This window comes from Strix uralensis, chromosome 4, assembly GCF_047716275.1.
Source record: "Strix uralensis isolate ZFMK-TIS-50842 chromosome 4, bStrUra1, whole genome shotgun sequence".
In the NCBI taxonomy this organism is placed as follows: Eukaryota; Metazoa; Chordata; class Aves; order Strigiformes; family Strigidae; genus Strix; species Strix uralensis.
In genome coordinates, this window is record NC_133975.1 from 87,309,829 (window position 1) to 87,322,854 (window position 13,026).

Below are 13,026 nucleotides of genomic sequence, written 5' to 3' on the forward strand. Positions count from 1 at the left end.
TCTGCGAAGCAATGTGAACAGGCACAGAGAAGGTGCTAGCAGGGAATTCTCTGCCTGCCTTTCCCCAGTGCTCTGCAAGCTCTCCAGGACAACAACAAATCTGGGTCTCTGTGCTTTCTTTCGTTCTGAACAAGTGTTACTGTTTTCTGCACAAAAGCGATTCTGTGAAGCAATGTGAACAGGCACAGAGAAGGTGCTAGCAGGGAATTCTCTGCCTGCCTTTCCCCAGTGCTCTGCAAGCTCTCCAGACCAACATAAAGTCTGGGGCTGTGTGCTTTCTTTCGTTGTGAACAAGTGTTACTGTTTTCTGCACAAAAGCGATTCTGCGAAGCAATGTGAACACTTCTGCTTCCCAGGCACAGAGAAGGTGCTAGCAGGGAATTCTCTGCCTGCCTTCCCCCACTGCTCTGCAGCTCCCCAGGACAACAGCAAATCTGGGGCTCTGTGCTTTCTTTCGTTCTGAACAAGTGTTACTGTTTTCTGCACAAAAGCGATTCTGCGAAGCAATTTGAATATGCACAGAGAAGGTGCTAGCAGGGAATTCTCTGCCTGCCTTTCCCCATGGCTGTGCAAGCTCTCCAGGACAAGAGCAAATCTGGGGCTCTGTGCTTTCTTTCATTCTGAACAAGTGTTACTGTTTTCTGCACAAAAGCGATTCTGCGAAGCAATGTGAACAGGCACAGAGAAGGTGCTAGCAGGGAATTCTCTGCCTGCCTTTCCCCAGTGCTCTGCAAGCTCTCCAGGACAACAACAAATCTGGGGCTCTGTGCTTTCTTTCGTTCTGAACAAGTGTTACTGTTTTCTGCACAAAAGCGATTCTGCGAAGCAATGTGAACAGGCACAGAGAAGGTGCTAGCAGGGAATTCTCTGCCTGCCTTTCCCCAGTGCTCTGCAAGCTCTCCAGGACAACAACAAATCTGGGTCTCTGTGCTTTCTTTCGTTCTGAACAAGTGTTACTGTTTTCTGCACAAAAGCGATTCTGTGAAGCAATGTGAACAGGCACAGAGAAGGTGCTAGCAGGGAATTCTCTGCCTGCCTTTCCCCAGTGCTCTGCAAGCTCTCCAGGACAACAACAAATCTGGGTCTCTGTGCTTTCTTTCGTTCTGAACAAGTGTTACTGTTTTCTGCACAAAAGCGATTCTGTGAAGCAATGTGAACAGGCACAGAGAAGGTGCTAGCAGGGAATTCTCTGCCTGCCTTTCCCCAGTGCTCTGCAAGCTCTCCAGACCAACATAAAGTCTGGGGCTCTGTGCTTTCTTTCGTTGTGAACAAGTGTTACTGTTTTCTGCACAAAAGCGATTCTGCGAAGCAATGTGAACACTTCTGCTTCCCAGGCACAGAGAAGGTGCTAGCAGGGAATTCTCTGCCTGCCTTCCCCCACTGCTCTGCAGCTCCCCAGGACAACAGCAAATCTGGGGCTCTGTGCTTTCTTTCGTTCTGAACAAGTGTTACTGTTTTCTGTACAAAAGCGATTCTGCGAAGCAATGTGAACAGGCACAGAGAAGGTGCTAGCAGGGAATTCTCTGCCTGCCTTTCCCCATGGCTGTGCAAGCTCTCCAGGACAACAGCAAATCTGGGGCTCTGTGCTTTCTTTCATTCTGAACAAGTGTTAGTGTTTTCTGCACAAAAGCGATTCTGCGAAGCAATGTGAACACTTCTGCTTCCCAGGCACAGAGAAGGTGCTAGCAGGGAATACTCTGCCTGCTTTTCCCCAGTGCTCTGCATGCTCTCCAGGACAACATAAAGTCTGGGGCTCTGTGCTTTCTTTCGTTCTGAACAAGTGTTACTGTTTTCTGCACAAAAGCGATTCTGCGAAGCAATGTGAACAGGCACAGAGAAGGTGCTAGCAGGGAATTCTCTGCCTGCCTTTCCCCAGTGCTCTGCAAGCTCTCCAGGACAACAACAAATCTGGTTCTCTGTGGTTTCTTTCGTTCTGAACAAGTGTTACTGTTTTCTGCACAAAAGCGATTCTGTGAAGCAATGTGAACAGGCACAGAGAAGGTGCTAGCAGGGAATTCTCTGCCTGCCTTTCCCCAGTGCTCTGCAAGCTCTCCAGGACAACATAAAGTCTGGGACTCTGTGCTTTCTTTCATTCTGAACAAGTGTTACTGTTTTCTGCACAAAAGCGATTCTGCGAAGCAATGTGAACAGGCACAGAGAAGGTGCTAGCAGGGAATTCTCTGCCTGCCTTTCCCCATGGCTGTGCAAGCTCTCCAGGACAACAGCAAATCTGGGGCTCTGTGCTTTCTTTCATTCTGAACAAGTGTTAGTGTTTTCTGCACAAAAGCGATTCTGCGAAGCAATGTGAACACTTGGGCTTCCCAGGCACAGAGAAGGTGCTAGCAGGGAATTCTCTGCCTGCCTTTCCCCAGTGCTCTGCAAGCTCTCCAGGACAACAGCAAATCTGGGGCTCTGTGCTTTCTTTCGTTCTGAACAAGTGTTACTGTTTTCTGCACAAAAGCGATTCTGCGAAGCAATGTGAACAGGCACAGAGAAGGTGCTAGCAGGGAATTCTCTGCCTGCCTTTCCCCAGTGCTCTGCAAGCTCTCCAGGACAACAACAAATCTGGTTCTCTGTGGTTTCTTTCGTTCTGAACAAGTGTTACTGTTTTCTGCACAAAAGCGATTCTGTGAAGCAATGTGAACAGGCACAGAGAAGGTGCTAGCAGGGAATTCTCTGCCTGCCTTTCCCCAGTGCTCTGCAAGCTCTCCAGGACAACAGCAAATCTGGGGCTCTGTGCTTTCTTTCGTTCTGAACAAGTGTTACTGTTTTCTGCACAAAAGCGATTCTGCGAAGCAATGTGAACAGGCACAGAGAAGGTGCTAGCAGGGAATTCTCTGCCTGCCTTTCCCTAGTGCTCTGCAAGCTCTCCAGGACAACAACAAATCTGGGTCTCTGTGCTTTCTTTCGTTCTGAACAAGTGTTACTGTTTTCTGCACAAAAGCGATTCTGCGAAGCAATGTGAACAGGCACAGAGAAGGTGCTAGCAGGGAATTCTCTGCCTGCCTTTCCCCAGTGCTCTGCAAGCTCTCCAGGACAACAACAAATCTGGGTCTCTGTGCTTTCTTTCGTTCTGAACAAGTGTTACTGTTTTCTGCACAAAAGCGATTCTGCGAAGCAATGTGAACAGGCACAGAGAAGGTGCTAGCAGGGAATTCTCTGCCTGCCTTTCCCCAGTGCTCTGCAAGCTCTCCAGGACAACAACAAATCTGGGTCTCTGTGCTTTCTTTCGTTCTGAACAAGTGTTACTGTTTTCTGCACAAAAGCGATTCTGCGAAGCAATGTGAACAGGCACAGAGAAGGTGCTAGCAGGGAATTCTCTGCCTGCCTTTCCCCAGTGCTCTGCAAGCTCTCCAGGACAACATAAAGTCTGGGGCTCTGTGCTTTCTTTCATTCTGAACAAGTGTTACTGTTTTCTGCACAAAAGCGATTCTGCGAAGCAATGTGAACAGGCACAGAGAAGGTGCTAGCAGGGAATTCTCTGCCTGCCTTTCCCCATGGCTGTGCAAGCTCTCCAGGACAACAGCAAATCTGGGGCTCTGTGCTTTCTTTCATTCTGAACAAGTGTTAGTGTTTTCTGCACAAAAGCGATTCTGCGAAGCAATGTGAACACTTGGGCTTCCCAGGCACAGAGAAGGTGCTAGCAGGGAATTCTCTGCCTGCCTTTCCCCAGGGCTCTGCAAGCTCCCCAGGACAACAGCAAATCTGGGGCTCTGTGCTTTCTTTCGTTCTGAACAAGTGTTACTGTTTTCTGCACAAAAGCGATTCTGCGAAGCAATGTGAACAGGCACAGAGAAGGTGCTAGCAGGGAATTCTCTGCCTGCCTTTCCCCAGTGCTCTGCAAGCTCTCCAGGACAACAGCAAATCTGGGGCTCTGTGCTTTCTTTCGTTCTGAACAAGTGTTACTGTTTTCTGCACAAAAGCGATTCTGCGAAGCAATGTGAACAGGCACAGAGAAGGTGCTAGCAGGGAATTCTCTGCCTGCCTTTCCCCAGTGCTCTGCAAGCTCTCCAGGACAACATAAAGTCTGGGGCTCTGTGCTTTCTTTCGTTCTGAACAAGTGTTACTGTTTTCTGCACAAAAGCGATTCTGCGAAGCAATGTGAACAGGCACAGAGAAGGTGCTAGCAGGGAATTCTCTGCCTGCCTTTCCCCAGTGCTCTGCAAGCTCTCCAGGACAACAACAAATCTGGGTCTCTGTGCTTTCTTTCGTTCTGAACAAGTGTTACTGTTTTCTGCACAAAAGCGATTCTGTGAAGCAATGTGAACAGGCACAGAGAAGGTGCTAGCAGGGAATTCTCTGCCTGCCTTTCCCCAGTGCTCTGCAAGCTCTCCAGACCAACATAAAGTCTGGGGCTCTGTGCTTTCTTTCGTTGTGAACAAGTGTTACTGTTTTCTGCACAAAAGCGATTCTGCGAAGCAATGTGAACACTTCTGCTTCCCAGGCACAGAGAAGGTGCTAGCAGGGAATTCTCTGCCTGCCTTCCCCCACTGCTCTGCAGCTCCCCAGGACAACAGCAAATCTGGGGCTCTGTGCTTTCTTTCGTTCTGAACAAGTGTTACTGTTTTCTGTACAAAAGCGATTCTGCGAAGCAATGTGAACAGGCACAGAGAAGGTGCTAGCAGGGAATTCTCTGCCTGCCTTTCCCCATGGCTGTGCAAGCTCTCCAGGACAACAGCAAATCTGGGGCTCTGTGCTTTCTTTCATTCTGAACAAGTGTTAGTGTTTTCTGCACAAAAGCGATTCTGCGAAGCAATGTGAACACTTCTGCTTCCCAGGCACAGAGAAGGTGCTAGCAGGGAATACTCTGCCTGCTTTTCCCCAGTGCTCTGCATGCTCTCCAGGACAACATAAAGTCTGGGGCTCTGTGCTTTCTTTCGTTCTGAACAAGTGTTACTGTTTTCTGCACAAAAGCGATTCTGCGAAGCAATGTGAACAGGCACAGAGAAGGTGCTAGCAGGGAATTCTCTGCCTGCCTTTCCCCAGTGCTCTGCAAGCTCTCCAGGACAACAACAAATCTGGTTCTCTGTGGTTTCTTTCGTTCTGAACAAGTGTTACTGTTTTCTGCACAAAAGCGATTCTGTGAAGCAATGTGAACAGGCACAGAGAAGGTGCTAGCAGGGAATTCTCTGCCTGCCTTTCCCCAGTGCTCTGCAAGCTCTCCAGGACAACATAAAGTCTGGGGCTCTGTGCTTTCTTTCGTTCTGAACAAGTGTTACTGTTTTCTGCACAAAAGCGATTCTGCGAAGCAATGTGAACAGGCACAGAGAAGGTGCTAGCAGGGAATTCTCTGCCTGCCTTTCCCCAGTGCTCTGCAAGCTCTCCAGGACAACAACAAATCTGGGTCTCTGTGCTTTCTTTCGTTCTGAACAAGTGTTACTGTTTTCTGCACAAAAGCGATTCTGCGAAGCAATGTGAACAGGCACAGAGAAGGTGCTAGCAGGGAATTCTCTGCCTGCCTTTCCCCAGTGCTCTGCAAGCTCTCCAGGACAACAACAAATCTGGGTCTCTGTGCTTTCTTTCGTTCTGAACAAGTGTTACTGTTTTCTGCACAAAAGCGATTCTGCGAAGCAATGTGAACAGGCACAGAGAAGGTGCTAGCAGGGAATTCTCTGCCTGCCTTTCCCCAGTGCTCTGCAAGCTCTCCAGGACAACAACAAATCTGGGTCTCTGTGCTTTCTTTCGTTCTGAACAAGTGTTACTGTTTTCTGCACAAAAGCGATTCTGCGAAGCAATGTGAACAGGCACAGAGAAGGTGCTAGCAGGGAATTCTCTGCCTGCCTTTCCCCAGTGCTCTGCAAGCTCTCCAGGACAACATAAAGTCTGGGACTCTGTGCTTTCTTTCATTCTGAACAAGTGTTACTGTTTTCTGCACAAAAGCGATTCTGCGAAGCAATGTGAACAGGCACAGAGAAGGTGCTAGCAGGGAATTCTCTGCCTGCCTTTCCCCATGGCTGTGCAAGCTCTCCAGGACAACAGCAAATCTGGGGCTCTGTGCTTTCTTTCATTCTGAACAAGTGATAGTGTTTTCTGCACAAAAGCGATTCTGCGAAGCAATGTGAACACTTGGGCTTCCCAGGCACAGAGAAGGTGCTAGCAGGGAATTCTCTGCCTGCCTTTCCCCAGTGCTCTGCAAGCTCTCCAGGACAACAACAAATCTGGGGCTCTGTGCTTTCTTTCGTTCTGAACAAGTGTTACTGTTTTCTGCACAAAAGCGATTCTGCGAAGCAATGTGAACAGGCACAGAGAAGGTGCTAGCAGGGAATTCTCTGCCTGCCTTTCCCCAGTGCTCTGCAAGCTCTCCAGGACAACAACAAATCTGGTTCTCTGTGGTTTCTTTCGTTCTGAACAAGTGTTACTGTTTTCTGCACAAAAGCGATTCTGTGAAGCAATGTGAACAGGCACAGAGAAGGTGCTAGCAGGGAATTCTCTGCCTGCCTTTCCCCAGTGCTCTGCAAGCTCTCCAGACCAACATAAAGTCTGGGGCTCTGTGCTTTCTTTCGTTCTGAACAAGTGTTACTGTTTTCTGCACAAAAGCGATTCTGCGAAGCAATGTGAACACTTCTGCTTCCCAGGCATAGAGAAGGTGCTAGCAGGGAATTCTCTGCCTGCCTTCCCCCACTGCTCTGCAGCTCCCCAGGACAACAGCAAATCTGGGGCTCTGTGCTTTCTTTCGTTCTGAACAAGTGTTACTGTTTTCTGCACAAAAGCGATTCTGCGAAGCAATTTGAATATGCACAGAGAAGGTGCTAGCAGGGAATTCTCTGCCTGCCTTTCCCCATGGCTGTGCAAGCTCTCCAGGACAAGAGCAAATCTGGGGCTCTGTGCTTTCTTTCATTCTGAACAAGTGTTAGTGTTTTCTGCACAAAAGCGATTCTGCGAAGCAATGTGAACACTTCTGCTTCCCAGGCACAGAGAAGGTGCTAGCAGGGAATACTCTGCCTGCTTTTCCCCAGTGCTCTGCATGCTCTCCAGGACAACATAAAGTCTGGGGCTCTGTGCTTTCTTTCGTTCTGAACAAGTGTTACTGTTTTCTGCACAAAAGCGATTCTGCGAAGCAATGTGAACAGGCACAGAGAAGGTGCTAGCAGGGAATTCTCTGCCTGCCTTTCCCCAGGGCTCTGCAAGCTCTCCAGGACAACAACAAATCTGGTTCTCTGTGGTTTCTTTCGTTCTGAACAAGTGTTACTGTTTTCTGCACAAAAGCGATTCTGTGAAGCAATGTGAACAGGCACAGAGAAGGTGCTAGCAGGGAATTCTCTGCCTGCCTTTCCCCAGTGCTCTGCAAGCTCTCCAGGACAACAACAAATCTGGGTCTCTGTCCTTTCTTTCGTTCTGAACAAGTGTTACTGTTTTCTGCACAAAAGCGATTCTGCGAAGCAATGTGAACAGGCACAGAGAAGGTGCTAGCAGGGAATTCTCTGCCTGCCTTTCCCCAGTGCTCTGCAAGCTCTCCAGGACAACAGCAAATCTGGGGCTCTGTGCTTTCTTTCGTTCTGAACAAGTGTTACTGTTTTCTGCACAAAAGCGATTCTGCGAAGCAATGTGAACAGGCACAGAGAAGGTGCTAGCAGGGAATTCTCTGCCTGCCTTTCCCTAGTGCTCTGCAAGCTCTCCAGGACAACATAAAGTCTGGGGCTCTGTGCTTTCTTTCGTTCTGAACAAGTGTTACTGTTTTCTGCACAAAAGCGATTCTGCGAAGCAATGTGAACAGGCACAGAGAAGGTGCTAGCAGGGAATTCTCTGCCTGCCTTTCCCCAGTGCTCTGCAAGCTCTCCAGGACAACAACAAATCTGGTTCTCTGTGCTTTCTTTCGTTCTGAACAAGTGTTAGTGTTTTCTGCACAAAAGCGATTCTGTGAAGCAATGTGAACAGGCACAGAGAAGGTGCTAGCAGGGAATTCTCTGCCTGCCTTTCCCCATGGCTGTGCAAGCTCTCCAGGACAACAGCAAATCTGGGGCTCTGTGCTTTCTTTCATTCTGAACAAGTGTTACTGTTTTCTGCACAAAAGCGATTCTGCGAAGCAATGTGAACACTTCTGCTTCCCAGGCACAGAGAAGGTGCTAGCAGGGAATTCTCTGCCTGCCTTTCCCCACTGCTCTGCAGCTCCCCAGGACAACAGCAAATCTGGGGCTCTGTGCTTTCTTTCGTTCTGAACAAGTGTTACTGTTTTCTGCACAAAAGCGATTCTGCGAAGCAATGTGAATATGCACAGAGAAGGTGCTAGCAGGGAATTCTCTGCCTGCCTTTCCCCAGTGCTCTGCAAGCTCTCCAGGACAACAACAAATCTGGGGCTCTGTGCTTTCTTTCGTTCTGAACAAGTGTTACTGTTTTCTGCACAAAAGCGATTCTGCGAAGCAATGTGAACAGGCACAGAGGAGGTGCTAGCAGGGAATTCTCTGCCTGCCTTTCCCAGTGCTCTGTAAGCTCTCCAGGACAACAACAAATCTGGTTCTCTGTGGTTTCTTTCGTTCTGAACAAGTGTTACTGTTTTCTGCACAAAAGCGATTCTGTGAAGCAATGTGAACAGGCACAGAGAAGGTGCTAGCAGGGAATTCTCTGCCTGCCTTTCCCCAGTGCTCTGCAAGCTCTCCAGGACAACATAAAATCTGGGGCTCTGTGCTTTCTTTCGTTCTGAACAAGTGTTACTGTTTTCTGCACAAAAGCGATTCTGCGAAGCAATGTGAACAGGCACAGAGAAGGTGCTAGCAGGGAATTCTCTGCCTGCCTTTCCCCAGTGCTCTGCAAGCTCTCCAGGACAACATAAAATCTGGGGCTCTATGCTCTCTTTCGTTCTGAACAAGTGTTAGTGTTTTCTGCACAAAAGCGATTCTGCGAAGCAATGTGAACAGGCACAGAGAAGGTGCTAGCAGGGAATTCTCTGCCTGCCTTTCCCCAGTGCTCTGCAAGCTCTCCAGGACAACAGCAAATCTGGGGCTCTGTGCTTTCTTTCGTTCTGAACAAGTGTTACTGTTTTCTGCACAAAAGCGATTCTGCGAAGCAATGTGAACAGGGACAGAGAAGGTGCTAGCAGGGAATTCTCTGCCTGCCTTTCCCCAGTGCTCTGCAGCTCCCCAGGACAACAGCAAATCTGGGGCTCTGTGCTTTCTTTCGTTCTGAACAAGTGTTACTGTTTTCTGCACAAAAGCGATTCTGCGAAGCAATTTGAATATGCACAGAGAAGGTGCTAGCAGGGAATTCTCTGCCTGCCTTTCCCCAGTGCTCTGCAAGCTCTCCAGGACAACAGCAAATCTGGGGCTCTGTGCTTTCTTTCGTTCTGAACAAGTGTTACTGTTTTCTGCACAAAAGCGATTCTGTGAAGCAATGTGAACAGGCACAGAGAAGGTGCTAGCAGGGAATTCTCTGCCTGCCTTTCCCCAGTGCTCTGCAAGCTCTCCAGGACAACAGCAAATCTGGGGCTCTGTGCTTTCTTTCGTTCTGAACAAGTGTTACTGTTTTCTGCACAAAAGCGATTCTGCGAAGCAATGTGAACAGGCACAGAGAAGGTGCTAGCAGGGAATTCTCTGCCTGCCTTTCCCCAGTGCTCTGCAAGCTCTCCAGGACAACATAAAGTCTGCGGCTCTGTGCTTTCTTTCGTTCTGAACAAGTGTTACTGTTTTCTGCACAAAAGCGATTCTGCGAAGCAATGTGAACACTTCTGCTTCCCAGGCACAGAGAAGGTGCTAGCAGGGAATTCTCTGCCTGCCTTTCCCCAGTGCTCTGCAAGCTCTTCAGGACAACAACAAATCTGGGTCTCTGTGCTTTCTTTCGTTCTGAACAAGTGTTACTGTTTTCTGCACAAAAGCGATTCTGCGAAGCAATGTGAACAGGCACAGAGAAGGTGATAGCAGGGAATTCTCTGCCTGCCTTTCCCCAGTGCTCTGCAAGCTCTCCAGGACAACAACAAATCTGGGTCTCTGTGCTTTCTTTCGTTCTGAACAAGTGTTACTGTTTTCTGCACAAAAGCGATTCTGCGAAGCAATGTGAACAGGCACAGAGAAGGTGCTAGCAGGGAATTCTCTGCCTGCCTTTCCCCAGTGCTCTGCAAGCTCTCCAGGACAACATAAAGTCTGGGGCTTTGTGCTTTCTTTCGTTGTGAACAAGTGTTACTGTTTTCTGCACAAAAGCGATTCTGCGAAGCAATGTGAACACTTCTGCTTCCCAGGCACAGAGAAGGTGCTAGCAGGGAATTCTCTGCCTGCCTTTCCCCAGTGCTCTGCAAGCTCTCCAGGACAACATAAAATCTGGAGCTCGGTGCTTTCTTTCGTTCTGAACAAGTGTTAGTGTTTTCTGCACAAAAGCGATTCTGCGAAGCAATGTGAACAGGCACAGAGAAGGTGCTAGCAGGGAATTCTCTGCCTGCCTTTCCCCAGTGCTCTGCAAGCTCTCCAGGACAACAGCAAATCTGGGGCTCTGTGCTTTCTTTCGTTCTGAACAAGTGTTACTGTTTTCTGCACAAAAGCGATTCTGCGAAGCAATGTGAACAGGCACAGAGAAGGTGCTAGCAGGGAATTCTCTGCCTGCCTTTCCCCAGTGCTCTGCAAGCTCTCCAGGACAACAGCAAATCTGGGGCTCTGTGCTTTCTTTCGTTCTGAACAAGTGTTACTGTTTTCTGCACAAAAGCGATTCTGCGAAGCAATGTGAACAGGCACAGAGGAGGTGCTAGCAGGGAATTCTCTGCCTGCCTTTCCCCAGTGCTCTGCAAGCTCTCCAGGACAACAACAAATCTGGTTCTCTGTGGTTTCTTTCGTTCTGAACAAGTGTTACTGTTTTCTGCACAAAAGCGATTCTGTGAAGCAATGTGAACAGGCACAGAGAAGGTGCTAGCAGGGAATTCTCTGCCTGCCTTTCCCCAGTGCTCTGCAAGCTCTCCAGGACAACAGCAAATCTGGGGCTCTGTGCTTTCTTTCGTTCTGAACAAGTGTTACTGTTTTCTGCACAAAAGCGATTCTGCGAAGCAATGTGAACAGGCACAGAGAAGGTGCTAGCAGGGAATTCTCTGCCTGCCTTTCCCCAGTCCTCTGCAAGCTCTCCAGGACAACATAAAATCTGGAGCTCGGTGCTTTCTTTCGTTCTGAACAAGTGTTAGTGTTTTCTGCACAAAAGCGATTCTGCGAAGCAATGTGAACAGGCACAGAGAAGGTGCTAGCAGGGAATTCTCTGCCTGCCTTTCCCCAGTGCTCTGCAAGCTCTCCAGGACAACAGCAAATCTGGGGCTCTGTGCTTTCTTTCGTTCTGAACAAGTGTTACTGTTTTCTGCACAAAAGCGATTCTGCGAAGCAATGTGAACAGGCACAGAGAAGGTGCTAGCAGGGAATTCTCTGCCTGCCTTTCCCCAGTGCTCTGCAAGCTCTCCAGGACAACAGCAAATCTGGGGCTCTGTGCTTTCTTTCGTTCTGAACAAGTGTTACTGTTTTCTGCACAAAAGCGATTCTGCGAAGCAATGTGAACACTTCTGCTTCCCAGGCACAGAGAAGGTGCTAGCAGGGAATACTCTGCCTGCTTTTCCCCAGTGCTCTGCAAGCTCTCCAGGACAACAACAAATCTGGTTCTCTGTGGTTTCTTTCGTTCTGAACAAGTGTTACTGTTTTCTGCACAAAAGCGATTCTGCGAAGCAATGTGAACAGGCACAGAGAAGGTGCTAGCAGGGAATTCTCTGCCTGCCTTTCCCCAGTGCTCTGCAAGCTCTCCAGGACAACAACAAATCTGGGTCTCTGTGCTTTCTTTCGTTCTGAACAAGTGTTACTTTTTTCTGCACAAAAACGATTCTGCGAAGCAATGTGAACAGGCACAGAGAAGGTGCTAGCAGGGAATTCTCTGCCTGCCTTTCCCCAGTGCTCTGCAAGCTCTCCAGGACAACAACAAATCTGGGTCTCTGTGCTTTCTTTCGTTCTGAACAAGTGTTACTGTTTTCTGCACAAAAGCGATTCTGCGAAGCAATGTGAACAGGCACAGAGAAGGTGCTAGCAGGGAATTCTCTGCCTGCCTTTCCCCAGTGCTCTGCAAGCTCTCCAGGACAACATAAAGTCTGGGGCTCTGTGCTTTCTTTCATTCTGAACAAGTGTTACTGTTTTCTGCACAAAAGCGATTCTGCGATGCAATGTGAACACTTCTGCTTCCCAGGCACAGAGAAGGTGCTAGCAGGGAATTCTCTGCCTGCCTTCCCCCACTGCTCTGCAGCTCCCCAGGACAACAGCAAATCTGGGGCTCTGTGCTTTCTTTCGTTCTGAACAAGTGTTACTGTTTTCTGCACAAAAGCGATTCTGCGAAGCAATGTGAATATGCACAGAGAAGGTGCTAGCAGGGAATTCTCTGCCTGCCTTTCCCCAGTGCTCTGCAAGCTCTCCAGGACAACAACAAATCTGGGGCTCTGTGCTTTCTTTCGTTCTGAACAAGTGTTACTGTTTTCTGCACAAAAGCGATTCTGCGAAGCAATGTGAACAGGCACAGAGGAGGTGCTAGCAGGGAATTCTCTGCCTGCCTTTCCCCAGTGCTCTGTAAGCTCTCCAGGACAACAACAAATCTGGGGCTCTGTGCTCTCTTTCGTTCTGAACAAGTGTTAGTGTTTTCTGCACAAAAGCGATTCTGCGAAGCAATGTGAACAGGCACAGAGAAGGTGCTAGCAGGGAATTCTCTGCCTGCCTTTCCCCAGTGCTCTGCAAGCTCTCCAGGACAACAGCAAATCTGGGGCTCTGTGCTTTCTTTCGTTCTGAACAAGTGTTACTGTTTTCTGCACAAAAGCGATTCTGCGAAGCAATGTGAACAAGCACAGAGAAGGTGCTAGCAGGGAATTCTCTGCCTGCCTTTCCCCAGTGCTCTGCAAGCTCTCCAGGACAACATAAAGTCTGGGGCTCTGTGCTTTCTTTCGTTGTGAACAAGTGTTACTGTTTTCTGCACAAAAGCGATTCTGCGAAGCAATGTGAACAGGCACAGAGAAGGTGCTAGCAGGGAATTCTCTGCCTGCCTTTCCCCAGTGCTCTGCAAGCTCTCCAGGACAACATAAAGTCTGGGGCTTTGTGCTTTCTT